Genomic DNA, 14327 nt, shown 5'->3' on the forward strand with positions numbered 1-14327 from the left:
CTATCTTTCTCTCTCTGAGGCTCAGCTGCTGCTGTATGTCAAACTCTCTTCCCCCTCTCCTCTTTCAAATTCTGTTTTCCTATTTCTCTTTCTTTTCCAGTTTCCCATTATTTTCCTCCCTGAGCCTTCACCTTTACCCTGATGAACTAAAACATTGGCCAACTGAGCTGTAACAATTCATTGGCTCTAAACAATACCAGGACACAGGTGTCAGAATTTGGAAGGTCATTCCATCCATAAGGCTGGAGAGGCTAACTCGGGCCCCAGAACCCCAGTGATTGATGCCCGTATGTGGCATCAGGGCAGGGATTCTCATCAGTCCAGAACCTGGTCTCCCAGAGCCCTAGTTGATGGGACACTGGTTATTTCTTCTTGTTTTGGTTCCTATTCTCCCCAGGGAGAAGCTTATACCTACAGTTAGTTCTGGGTAGAGTCTGAGGTTGTCGTGGGTGTTTGTTAGTTCTGGTTAGGTTATATTTACAGTTGGTGTTTCTGATCCACTGGTTGACCTTTTGTTCTGACAGAAGGTCACACATTCTGCTTGCTTGGGTTTGCACACTGCAGTATTTTGCCTAACATACAGGAGTTTGTGAAAAATGTTGCTGTCCTGGGGTCTGTTTGTTTTGTGAAAAGAGCCCCATAACCAACTGGCTGAGGGGACTCTTCTCTGGGTTCATCTTGCAGGTTAGGGCTTTTTGATGGAAGGTTTGGGCATCACTTTCCTTTAGGGAGTCGTGGAATTTAATCGTCAATTTTCTGGATTTTGATCATGTAGTGAAAGTATAGTCCTAATTCTGCTCTGCATGCCTGATTTGTGGTTTTGTGTTGTACTCTGAGAATATTTTTGCAGAATTTCTGCATGTAGAGTCTCAATTGGGTGTTGTCCCATTTTGTGAATTCTTGGTTGGTGAGTGGACCCCAGACCTCACAGCTATAGAGGGCAATGGGTTCTATAACTGATTGGAGTATATTTTTTGCCAGATCTTAATTGGGATGTCAAATGTTGTGTTGCTTTTCACACAGACCACTAATGTCACACTATTTAGTGCACTACTTTGGACCAGTACCATTTCTCCCCCAACGAATTGTATCTTATTTGTAGCTCATTTAATTTGCTTGTTTACAGACATTTCAACATTTGTTTGTACTGTTTCCCTCTCCTTGTTAGTTCATTTTCGTCGTGTCTTTTCCTTAACAAGTGCTCAGCATCGGAGCAAGCATGAGGTCTACCATCCTCAGCGGACTCAACGAATTTGTGGTCAAGTTCTACGGCCCACAAGGGTAAGTAGCCTTGAGCCAGAACGGCTCCATAGTGGCAGGAATCTCCTGTTTCTGTAGCACGAGTCGTCTTGATGTACAAGTACGACCCCCTGGACCGGATCTATCGCAGTGGGCAAACACCCATAATGCTGAGTGCCAAGCAGAGGATGCATCAGGTCCCATTTTTATATTCTTCGGTATCCCGGGGCAGCAGGTAGCCTAGTGGTTAGAGCATTGGGCCAGTAACCGAAAAGGTTGCTGGATCGAATCCTGAGCCGACAAAGGTACAAATCTGTCATTCTGCCCCTGAACAAGGCATTGTTCCCGGTAAGCCGTCGTTGTAAATAAGAATTTGTTCTTAACTTACTTGCCTGGTTAAATAAAATGAATGACTCAGCCAGGGGATTGAACTCATAAACATCCTCACTGGCTAGTTGTGTCAATGCAAGATCTGTATGTTATTATCTGCTATGGTGTGAGGCAATCTTCCTCCCAGTGTGTGAACATGTGGTTGTATGTGCAGGTGTGTGTGTTTCTAATCAAATGTTGTTTTTAGCACCGTATGAAGGAGGTGTTATGGAAGGTACGAGTAGACCCTACCGGACAAATACCCTTCAAGTCTCCATCTATAGGTACAGTGTGACAATGCATCGGTCACAACACTCTCTATGTAATATACAATTATAAACTCAACTGGTGAAAGCATCATAGAAATGACTAACACCTTTTCAAGCGACAGGTTTTCTTTGGAGACTGACTGTTATTGTTCTCCTCGCAGGGATTCATGAATAAAATCTTTCATCCCAATATTGATGAAGCGTAAGTTCTTATGATGATTATTGTTTTAGTAGTTAGCAATTAATGCATGTTGATGTTGTACCTGGACAATCTTATCAATTATCCATGATGTTTGTTTGATGTTAATGCCTATCACAAAATGATTCTCACAATTTGTTAATTTTATTCTTTCTCTCTCATCTCCCATCTCCTTCAGGTCAGGTACGGTGTGTCTAGATGTCATCAACCAGACATGGACAGCTCTGTATGGTGAGTAACAGTTCCAAAATGTCTACTTGGATATATAATGGACATGGTACCACCTCAGTTTGACAATGTTTGAAACCTACTGAATGGTTTGTTCCATGACATGGGTACATACCTTTTCTCTCATCAAATCTGGACTGTTGGCTGTAAGGAGCAGCTGTGACAAGCTGATATAAGAGGGACAGACTGGAAAAACAGGTATGGAATGTCTGTATAAACTTAAGTAGCTCCCAACTGAGCATGATTGTCAAAAATCTTGGTCGACCGAAAGTCATCTGTTCTTTCCACCAATTGAAGGGTCGAAATTTTTAAACGCGTATCTTTCCATATATAGACACACCGTATGTGTTTGAATAAAATCAACTATATGCATTTAGCTTGTCTGATGCTTGTCTAAGCACACTGTGTGACGGAAATAAGACACAAATCACTCAAAAGGGAGCCAGAGATCAAGATAACCAGAAAAATATAATAATACTTAACCTGACACGACCATCCCTTCTCCTGCTGGCTTTCACAGATTCTGCCAAGTTACTCTCCTGAAGTTGCTGGTAATAGGCTGCACGAGGAGTCTGCAACCTTTCTCATGTGGAATGCCAATTTATCTCACCATTTCTATCGATCTGTGTCAGTTTTGGTTTTCAAATGCACATTTGTTTCATGTAATTTATAATATCTTCACATTTCAAAAGGATTGTAATGTGAGTAATCAAAATTATATCTAAATGAAAATGATACAAACCTAGAAAGTAACTTCTATTGCCATTGCCAACATGTGGAAATAGCCTACATAAAGCCGACAAATAAATATTGCAGCCTGCAGGTAGAAAATACTTGATGAAAATAAATATCCTAGAAATCACATTGGCTACGCATGGCCTGTCTGCACTGAACTTGAAACATTGTATCAACTATTAACTTGTGCTATGCAAGCTTGAAACATTCTATAAAAAAATTCTGGCCTCTGTTTCCCACTACAGTGAGTTCGGGACAGACACTGGATCAGAGCATGTCATTTACCATGCCGAGGGGTTATCGAAAGGGGGATATATTGAGGAAGTACTGTCATTTTCAATGGATGTAAAAACAGACTTTGTTTGCTTGCTGTTTGAGGTGAAGAAAACATTACTTTGAGAAGCTCCACAGCTCATTAGTGTGCCAAGCTTTCATCAAGGCAAATGGTGGCTACTTTGAAGAATTTCAAATATGAACTATATTTTGATTTAACACTTTGGTTACTACATGATTCCAGTTATGTGTCATTTCATAGTTTTGATGTCTTCACTATTATTCTAGAAAATAGTAAAAATAAAGAAGCACCCCCTGAATGAGTAGGTGTGTCCAAACTTTTGAGTGGTACTGTAAATTGGCTAAATAACTCCAAACGTAGCCTATAGACTAGGCCTAGGACCCCTGGAACACGATCAGAGCACATAGACAGCCTAGTGAAACATGTTCTTATAAGCCCAGTCATTGCACAATCATGTGTGAAAACAGAGTTTTAACTGGCCACTATTTAAAAGAGGATCCCATCTTTCTCGTGCTGTTATATTTATTGCTCAATTCTTAAAATGAAGCACATTACAACCAGTGTAGCCTACCTGGCATACATAGGCTGCATGTGAGTTTCAAGTTTGGGAAGCTAATGTTCATCATAAAAATTCACCTTTATAATAAAGCATTCCATGCATCATTGCATTTGCAGACTAAGAGCCTACTCTTTAATGTGATGAGCAGATTTGATAGTCATCATTTAGGCTAGTAATATAACTGTTTGCAAAAAAGACAGTTCAATGCATGGCTGAGCACTATAATGTAGAGCAGGCTATAGGCTATATCAGACGTGGTTTTCTTTCTTTGCATGGGAAAAATGGCCTTTTTTAAAAAACACATTTCATGCAATTCTACTACACTTTATATGACTGGTGACATTAGCAGAATCTTTTTTAATAAGACAAAATTACATGGTAGCCTACTCTACTGACACTGACAAACCGATCAGTGAAAATGACGTCCATATAATAGGCCTACACAAATAGAATATGATGTTCATCTTAACTGCAGGAGGAAATGATTGTCCAAAAAACAAACTTAAGTAGCACTCAATGATAAATAGTGAATATGCGCAGTGCACACTCACTGGGGATATTGGGATGCTGTCCACTGGTGCCAATAAGATAGGCTATAATGTTCACTCAAATAAGGTGAGAATTTTGATAACTAAAGACAGATTAGTCTTTTCATTGTCTTCTCTTTACAGCAATAATATTTTTTCTTTCCACTGTTTTCCCGTGATTGTATTTTGAAATATTGTGATATGCCTGGCTTGGGCTCTCTACTTTTCACAGACTCTCACAACTCAACAATAATCTGCCCAAATTGCGCGTGATGCCTTTCCTTCCAACTGTAGGCAAAGTGATTTAAGAACAATCCACAAATAAAAAATAATTCCACACATACAGTACTATTAGTAGGCTATATGTAAAGACCAGATTCATTTAAGAATGTCTGATAGGGGAGAATATTATCAAGTGCTTGTCAAATTGTGAATGAGAGACTGATGAAATGTGTACAGCCTGCGCAAGAAACAGGGCAGAGTTCATGCCTTTCATGCACCTTTTTTCAAATCATCATTACAGTCGCATCATGCAGCTTTGGAATGTATAAAAATCTATAACATATAGTCCTAACTTTTGTATCACAACTAAAGTTGTATAAATAACTCTAAATTAAGCATATAGAGAAGGACCTGTTTCTTAACGGCTCAACACAGAATAGCCGCATGTGCACACTCCATCAGAAATCGTTTGGGGATAATATCCTTTCTATTTTATTCAGCAGTTGTATTCTTCATACTATAAAATAATGCCATGGAATTCTAAGCAAATCTTGTCTGCTAAATGAGCTAGTGTAGCCCACAGCCTGTGGCATAGCCAGATCAGGACCTAACATAAGTAGCTGTCTAAAATAAATAATGGGTTTATTGTAATGTAGGCTATATTACATGGATATATTAGACTTTTAAAATGTAGATGTTCCAAAGGTCTGCATCAGTGACTTGTAGGCTATGTGTGGAAGCCGGGAGATGCTAAACGTGTTTGTTAATTAACGGTAAATTACTGTGAGACCATTTAGTTATTTGCATGACAATCACCGACTGCCACAGCCCTAGTACAGCTCATTGAGTGTTTGCCTTGAGTAGGGTGCACATTATCATCTCTCTACCTCCATAATGTAAAACTCTGGTCGTCCCTCCTCCCCTTGCAGACCTGACCAACATCTTTGAGGCGTTCCTGCCCCAGCTGCTGGCCTACCCCAACCCCATCGATCCTCCTCAATGGAGACGCTGCTGCCATGTACCTGCACCGGCCAGAGGACTACAAACACAAGATCAAAGGTGAGAGACACACACACATCACACACACACACACACACACCAGATTGCCCGTCTGACTCCTCCCTCTTTCCTTCTCTCTGTTCCAGAGTATCTCTCCCAGAAGTATGCGACAGAGGAGGCTCTAAAGGAGCAGGAGGAGGGAGGCGACTGTCTTTGAGAGTTCCATGGTCAGACTTCTCTGAGGATGAGGCTCAGGACATGGAGTTGTAGTGAAGGGGAGACAACCCCCACTCCCCTCACACACACAGACTATAATTTCCTAAAGAGCAGAAACAGACTATTATATACATATAAACATGGCCATTTTTTATTACTAAACAAGGATTTTTATGGATTATATGTATGAGAAGTGGCGGTGTGAAATGTTAAAATGTCACCTCGTCTAGATATCCTGTTTTAACTCAGTCATAGTCCCCTCCACCACCACCTCCACCTTGTACCCCTCCACCACCACCACAACCACATTATTACCCCCTCTTACCCAGAAAGGAGTGCAGCATTCCCAGGATCTTAAATTCCCTCTGCTGTGGTCTGGGCGTATTCTCGTTGACCCACTTATCCGCGGGGTAGGCAGAAAGCGTATTTTCCGTTTTTCAGGGATACAGTATTTTCCAACATAACCGGTTTCCCTTAAAAACGGATGTGGGGACTCAACTCAGGTGCCTGCTACTTTAGGTTACCTTTGACCTTCAACCCTGATAGACACTGATGGGGTGAGACCAGAGAGCAGTGCACCATGGGAAGACAAGAGGGTCAGACTGTCATTCTCATGAGGGAGAGACAGGGATGGAATGTTTATACTCAGTAACCCGGCTACCCCACCACTCTAGTTTGATTTTTAATTCTCAGAATTGTTCTATATTTGATTTAGTGTGTGAATCACTGTTTTGACAGGCACAGCTTTTTACCCTCGCTCTCAGAGAAGCTCTCTGACTCTAGTGCACGGCCCACTGTTTCTGGAGTCATTACCACAATAAGGAATCGCACTTTGAGATCCAATTTCACTTGTTGACTTTCACATTTTGGGGGTTGGAAGCTACCATCAGGACCACCACATGATCACCCCCTTCCCAAGGATCAGTTAGTGGGTTTCATCCAGACCTATCCAAATGGCTGCCATTGACTTCTCTCTCAGGCCTCACCCCAAAGGCCAGTATATCCCTATCCAACCACCACACCCTGTTTGTCATGAAAGAAATTGTTCTGTAAACAAACGCCTTTTACCCCTGTAGTCAGGAGCACCAGCGCACCAACCAACTGGGAAGAGACACCTTACCACACCTCTTAACACCAGAGTTGAAAGGGGTGTTGAAGGTGGACTGAACATCCTTTCTTTTCTCTTTTTCTCCTCTCTGCTCAGTGACTCCTTCAGAGGCTTGCTACTTGTTGTTTTCTACAAAGGAGGGTAGGGGGTCTCTGATGTGTCTGTGTGAGAGAGAACCAATCTAATGTTTTCAGACCCAACTGACCCAAATGGAAGAAACCAGACTACTGGAGCCATAGTAGTTTGTCGTCCTCGGTGACAACCCTAACACACAACATGAGACAACACACTGGCCCTGTCGCTCTGGAGGAGAGAACCACAGAGACCAACTACTGTCATACCAGGAGCTGTCTGTCACTAAACTAATGCACCAGTCACTGCTTTAGCCCTCCTCTTCCTCCTATTTATCCTCTTGTCCTCTCTCCTCCTCTCCGTTTTAGGAAAGTGTTTGTGATTCTCCAAGCATCCTTTGGTACCTTGTGACATGATACAGAAGTGAAGATGTGTAGAGCATTGTTAAGTTTATATACGCGGTGTAGAAAAAGAGAAAAAGACACCTCTTGTGTGATGGATGGGTTTCTATCTAGATGTCAGCAGTGTCCAGTCATATCCACACTGAGGGCCAGTATATAAGCCAGGTTTCATTTCTTTTCAAGCACTGTTTGACCTCTCAGCCTTCTTCATAGAAGACTATTATTAGTTGAATCAGGTGTGTTAGTGCTTGGTTGAAACAGAAGCCTCGAGCTGTAACGTCTGGCCCTCTGTAGATAAGACTGGACAGCCCTGATCTAGGGGTTGGGTTGGATTGAGTAGTTGTGTGGGGCAGGGGCAGGGGCTGGGTTGGGTTTGAAGGTATCTTGGGACGTGTTGGATGGAATGGGGAGTGGCGTTGGGATGGAGAGGATGGGAAGGATGGGAAGGAAGGGAAGGGATGGGGAAGGATGGAATGGGGAGTGGCTGGGGTGGGATGGAGGGAACTAACCAGGTCCTTGTTGACCTTCTTAACTTTGCCTATTGCTTATGTTCAACTATAATGTGTAGTTTAGGGCTTGTTAGTGTGCCGGGTGGTGAGTCGTATTATAATCCTATGGTTTTATTTCTTCTATATCAAGCTAGTTTCAAAGCTTATCATCCTGTAAAGGTGAACAGATAAACACATTTTGTTTTAATTTGGAGTTGACTTATTTTTTTTTCTCCTGGTTTCAATCCGATCCTCCAAAGACATGTTGCATCCTGTCTCCTCTCCCTTATTCAACCCCCCCTCTGTCTGTATTCTCAGTTCAGTGTGCAGGTGGACTCATCTAGCCTGGGTGTCTGGCTGTTTCTGCTGTAGCCAACTCCTGTCGTGTTGTTCTTGTTGTAAATTTGGTCTAAAAGCAGAAACAGCACTGTCTGATACCCAGGCTAGATGAGTACACACCTACATGCTCTCAGACTGGCTGGCAGACAGTGTTTCTGGTTTACAGCCTGTGGGATCACTAACTCAGGAGCACCACACTGGGAGTGTTCCAGGATTCTTCTCTCTTACTATTGTGATCGATTAAGAGGCTGCTCATCCAACCTACACAGGGTGTCCCATTCCTGCCACAGTAAACTATATGTGCCCAAACCTATCCCCATGTGCCCAAATCCTATCTACTATCCTCATCTGTGTGCTTAGTTCTTATAATATCCTATAGGTCACATTCTGATTGTTTCAGACAGAAATTGGTTATGGTTGTCTATTCCACACAAGAGAGGATCTTTGTCCATTCTGTACATGACAGATCACCTATGATTTTCTAAACATTGTGCATCAATTCAATATGCTACTAGTGATGTAAGTGAAAGGTCTAGGTCCTAGACTCAAGGGAGCTGGTTGCACATTACTGGTATAATGACGGGGACTCTTTGCTCAAAGCAGATGTCAGAATGCTTCAAGACACTGTCATAACATGTGATAAGACTGACATAAGCCTCTTACAGAAGTGTACTGGCCACTTGTCTTGGAGTCAGATGAGAAGAGATGTATCATCCGTATTTCTTTAAGAAAACCAATCTCTTTCATTGGTGACATCCTAGTCGTAAACATTAGGAATTTAAATCCCAATTGATTTAATCCTTTGTTTTTCTTTTCACAAAATGCAACAACTGTAAAATGGTATAATGTTGACAATAACATGTAACGTATTAGGGTTCAGGGTTTGAAGTTAGATGGTTACAGATAACATATCCCAACCACCTCATCCCTACATTCTGATGCTATTGTTGCTATTTGTCTGTCATTTGTATTTTGCCTCCATTAAACTAAGAACAGGAGAGTCAATGAGACAGGAAAAATTACATTTATTTGAAATAATCGTGCATTGAAAAACACACTGTCTGTACTGACAGGGGAACTGCTTTAGTGTTGAGATGGTTGGAGTTGGCGCTTAGAATTTTCAGTACACATTATGATTGTAGGTTTAGCATTATGGTAACTCTGTCCCAATAACATGGGCACCAGACATATACATGTGGTGTATTGTAATGGTTACCACAGCCATGGTGTGTAACTTCACTACATGACCAAAAGTATGTGGACACCTGCTCGACAACCATCCATTCAAAAAATTCAGTGGGCATTAATATGGAGTTGGTCCCACTTTGCTGTAATAGCCTCCACTCTTCTGAGAAGGCTTTCCACTAGATGTTGGAACATTGCTGCAGGGACTTGTTTCCATTCAGCCACAAAAGCATTTGGGAGGTCGCGGTTGATGTTGGGAGATTAGGGGCCTGGCTCGCAGTCAACGTTCCAATTCATCCCTGCGCAGCGGGCAAGTTCTTTTTACACGATCTCGACAAACCAATCCTATAGCACCTCGCGCTTTGTGCACTGTAGCATTTGTCATGCTCAAACAGGAAAGGGCCTTCCCAAACTGTTGCTACTAAAGTTGGAAAGACAGAATTGTCCAGAATGTCATTGTATGCTGAAGCATTAAGAGTTCCCCTTCACTGGAATTAAGGGGCCTAGCCCTAACCATTATTCCTCCTCCACCAAACTTAAACAGTTGGCACTATGCATTTGGACAGGTAGCTTCTCCTGGCATCTGCACAAACCCAGATTTGTCCGTCGGTGATTTATCACTCCAGAGAACTGGCGTTTCCACTGCTCCAGAGTCAAATGGCGGCAAGCTTTACACCATCTCCAACCGACGCTAGGCATTGCACATGGTAAACGTAGGCTTGTGTGCGGTTGCTCGGCCAGTGAAAACCCATTTCATGAAGCTCTAAGAACAGTTATTTGTTTGCTTCCAGAGGCAGTTTAGAGTATTGCAGCCGAAGACAGGTGATTTTTACATGCTATGCGCTTCAGCAGTCCTGTTCTGTGAGCTTGTGTGGCCTACCATTCGCAGCTGAGCCATTGTTGCTCCTAGATGTTTCCACTTCACAATAACAGCACTTACAGTTTATCGGGGCAGCTCTAGCTATGCAGAAATCGACAAACTAACTTGTTGAAATTTATTTCACCTTTTATTTAACTAGGCAAGTCAGTTAATAATTTGTTCCTTATCTACAATGATGGCCCACCCCAGCCAAACCCGGATCGATACTGGGCCAACTGTAAGCCACCCTAATGGGACTCTCAATCACAGCCGGTTTGTGATACAGCCTGGAATCGGAACCAGGGTCTGTAGTGATGCCTCTAGCTGAGATGCAGCTAGAGGCATCTCAACGATGTAGTGCCAGACTGCTGCACCACTCGGAAAGGTGGTTTCCTATGACGGTGCCACATTGAAAGTTACTGAGCTCTTCAATATGGCCATTTTATGTCAATGTTTGGTCTGTATGGAGATTGCATGGCTGTTTGCTCAATTTTATACACTTGTCAGCAACAGGTGTGCCTGAAATAGCCGAATCCACTAATTTGAAGGGGGTGGCCACATACTTTTGTATATATATTGTATGTTGTCTATGTGGCAACTTTGCACAGAAGCAGACCAAAAAGTAACGAAGTAAAAAAGGTAATGTCTGCTCTCACTGTTTACTGAGTTGCAAGGGCTTGTTGAAAGCAGAAATCAGTGACCACGTTTACGCACACCAATATCCCGTTATTATTCGGGATACTCAAGTATTCTATTTTGAGTTAACACATAGCAAAACATCATACTCGTTTACAATAACCTGAAAAAGCTTGAAACCCGGATAAAATGCCTGGGATATTCTGATTTTAGATGGGAACCGTGGCATGTAAACATCTTATCCCATTTTATGTTGTTTTCCGTGGTCTGCGCAGGCTGTTTCGCATATCGTTGGTATTGTTTGATGTCATTCGCATTGTCAAACAAATCACTTCCAAAAAGTAGCAGTTCGAGTTACATTATAGCTGATATTCGGTAATGGACCATATAACCTATTTGCTACTCACCCTTAATTTAGACAGCTTTCTGTTAATCATTTCGTCATTTGGTAGGCCATTTGTCTTAGATAGCCTACAACGTGTTACACCAGAATGATGTCCACATTGATGGAATGAATGCACTTGAGTGGATCTCGCAACATCGGTAAAGTTTTCTGTTTTGGGACTGGGAATAAAACGCAATAACTCCAAAACAGTTGAAAGATTGGTTATGTGCAAAATGTCCAAATGTCATCAGTTTGACCGGTTTTAAGGACGTTAAAAGCTGAGAAAACGATTAAACACAGCTTCATATCAGACTTCAGTTTGCTTTTGTGTGCATATTTTTTGTGTGGGTTGAAAAACTGTCTGCTGCTACAGTGTCAAAGATAACACCATGACATGTTTATTTGCATTTTCTCAAGAGGTTGCTGACAAAATTAACATATGTTGTATAATTTAACTGCAAGAAATGCATAATTCTGCAGGAATTAATTATATTATTCTGCATGTGAAAGGTTATAGGCCTACAGTCAGTGTCCACATTTAAGTTACTGTTCCATTTTAACCCATATGAACTTCAATTGGGAATATTCCATTAATTCACGGATACAGGGATAGTTTTGAACGGGATATCAATGGTGCATGTAAACAGCTTATCCCGAATAAGACCTTAATTAAGCAGAATATCAGCAACTATCAGGAATACTGTGCACATGTAAACGTGGTCAGTGAGCGGACATTACCCCTTTCCTATGGCTATTTAGCATCAGGACACAGTCATTACAGTATCAATTTGAATTATGAGATATATATTTGAAACCTACGTTATTTGTTTTAACCCTTACTTCAGGATGTACAAGGCCAGAAATACAGACGTTTGTAAAGGTAAATAAATGTGCTTCCCCTTGTAACGTTAGTAAAGAAATAAACAAAATATGAAAACAAAATCCTTCAAAATGAACTGTTTTACTACTATTCTGCGGTCTGATTTTCACATTCTCCCTGAAGTGTACATCTGCTCACGCTCCCGTGTAAATTTCAAAGCATTTTGATTGGTGTAACCATGCTCTGGACTCAATTTTCTACCATATTTCTTTAAACACAGCCTGACAACGACAGCAACACCAGAATAAGATAATTCAGATGTCGTACAAAGTCTGCCCAGCAGAGGGCATAACCGACATATAAGTACTATAAGCCTCTACTGAATTTGGTTATAGCCATTCTCAGATCAGCATGTATATACAGGTAACTGCCAAAAATAAAAGAAACACTTGATTAAATAAGTGATACAAAGTATATCCGAAAGCAGGTGCCTCCAACACAGTTCGTGGTTCCCAAGTTAATTAAGAAATTAACATCCGATCAAGCAGTGCTGAGAATAGACCGGGCAAGGTCCCTCTAATCCCGACTATTAAGAATAAACCTAGTTAGTTTCTAGCAATCTCTCCTCCTTCAGTCTTCTTTTTCTTCTTCTTCTTTGGACTTTATATTTAAATATTGATTTATTAAATAATTTACATTTAAGTTAAATAAAAGGTAAAATAAATAAAATGATATGCGCGGTTGGCAACCAACTTTAAGGTGCATTACCACCACCAACTAGACTGAGAGTGGACCTCAGTTCATCTTTCAATCACCCACGTGGGTATATGCTCCCTAAAAACCAAGTGAGGAGATGGGGAGAAGCAGGACTTGAAAAGGCTCGGAGTCAAAAAATAAAACCAAGTTCTATTTTTAGCACCAGGCTACGCAGACGCTCGTTGAGCGCACAAGCAGTTTTGATGAAATGATTGAATAACATGTATGTGTAAATGTATTTTGCAATGCTCGTGTGCGTAATGTCAGTGTATAAAATGTCCAGTTGCCCATTATTTTGGCTACCATGGCTCGAAAAAAAGACCTAGTGACTTTTAAAGAGGTGAGTCAAAGTAGCATAAGGGGTTTAAAGGTTGTTTAAGTTTATCCAAACAAAACAGAAAATTATAGATTTTCTGTGGAAGAATGGTGTCGCATCCCTCCAATAGAGTTCAAGAATCTATGCCAAGGCGCATTGAAGCTGTTCTAGTGGCACGTGGTGGCCCAACACCCTAATAAGACACTATGTTGGGTGTTTCCTTTATTTTGGCAGTAGGATAGTGGTTCTTTCCTTGTCTCCTGCTCTCATCTGCACTTATCTGAAAATGCATGCCAGTTCAGTGCAGATAGAGGAAAGGAGACGTAATCTGAGCTGAGTGAGTAAATGTTGTCAACGAACTTGAACATGATCCATTTTATCGATTAAAATGATTCTTTATTTATCCAGGTGAGTCCCATTGAAATTGATCCAGACATGTTCTACATTTTTACAAAGTTTTCTTTAGAAAATTACAGTAGAATTTCCATAAATAGCTCATTATTAATGTTTAATCAAAAATAATATAGTGCCTTCAGAAAGTATTCACACCCGACTTTTTGTGTCACTGGCTTACACAAAATGCCCCATATTGTCAAAGTGGAATTATGTTCATAGATTCTTTACAAATTAATTGAAAATTAAAAAACGAAATGTCTTGAGTCAATAAAGTATTCAACCCTTTATTATGGCAAGCCTAAATAAGTTCAGGAGTACACATTTGCTTAACAAGTCACATAATAAGCATGAACTCACTCTATGTATGTGCAATAATAGTATTTAACATGATTTTTTAATGACTACCCTCATCTATGTAACCCACACATACAATTAACTGTAAGGTCCCTCAGTCGAGCAGTGGATTTCAAACATAGATTCAACCACAAAGACCGGTGAGGTTTTCCAATGGCTCGCAAAGAATGGCAGCTAGTAGATATATATTTTTTAAACAGACATTGAATATCCCTTTGAGCATGGTAAAGTTATTAAATATGACTTTGAATGGTGTATCAATACACCCAGTCACTACAAAGATACAGGCGTCCTTCCTAACTCAGTTGCCGGAGAGAAAGGAAACTGCTCAGGATTTCACCATGAGGCCAATGGT

At 41.1% G+C, this 14327-nt stretch overlaps 2 pseudogenes; both read left to right on the plus strand.

Annotated features, from left to right (window-relative positions):
• LOC123728122 (ubiquitin-conjugating enzyme E2 H-like) overlaps positions 1-6004 on the plus strand; it is a 32107-nt pseudogene extending 26103 nt beyond the window's left edge.
• The window catches only part of LOC106561341 (E3 ubiquitin/ISG15 ligase TRIM25-like), a 552627-nt pseudogene that overhangs the window by 441508 nt on the left and 96792 nt on the right, over positions 1-14327 (plus strand).

This window comes from Salmo salar, chromosome ssa17 (assembly GCF_905237065.1).
Source record: "Salmo salar chromosome ssa17, Ssal_v3.1, whole genome shotgun sequence".
Taxonomy (NCBI): domain Eukaryota; kingdom Metazoa; phylum Chordata; class Actinopteri; order Salmoniformes; family Salmonidae; genus Salmo; species Salmo salar.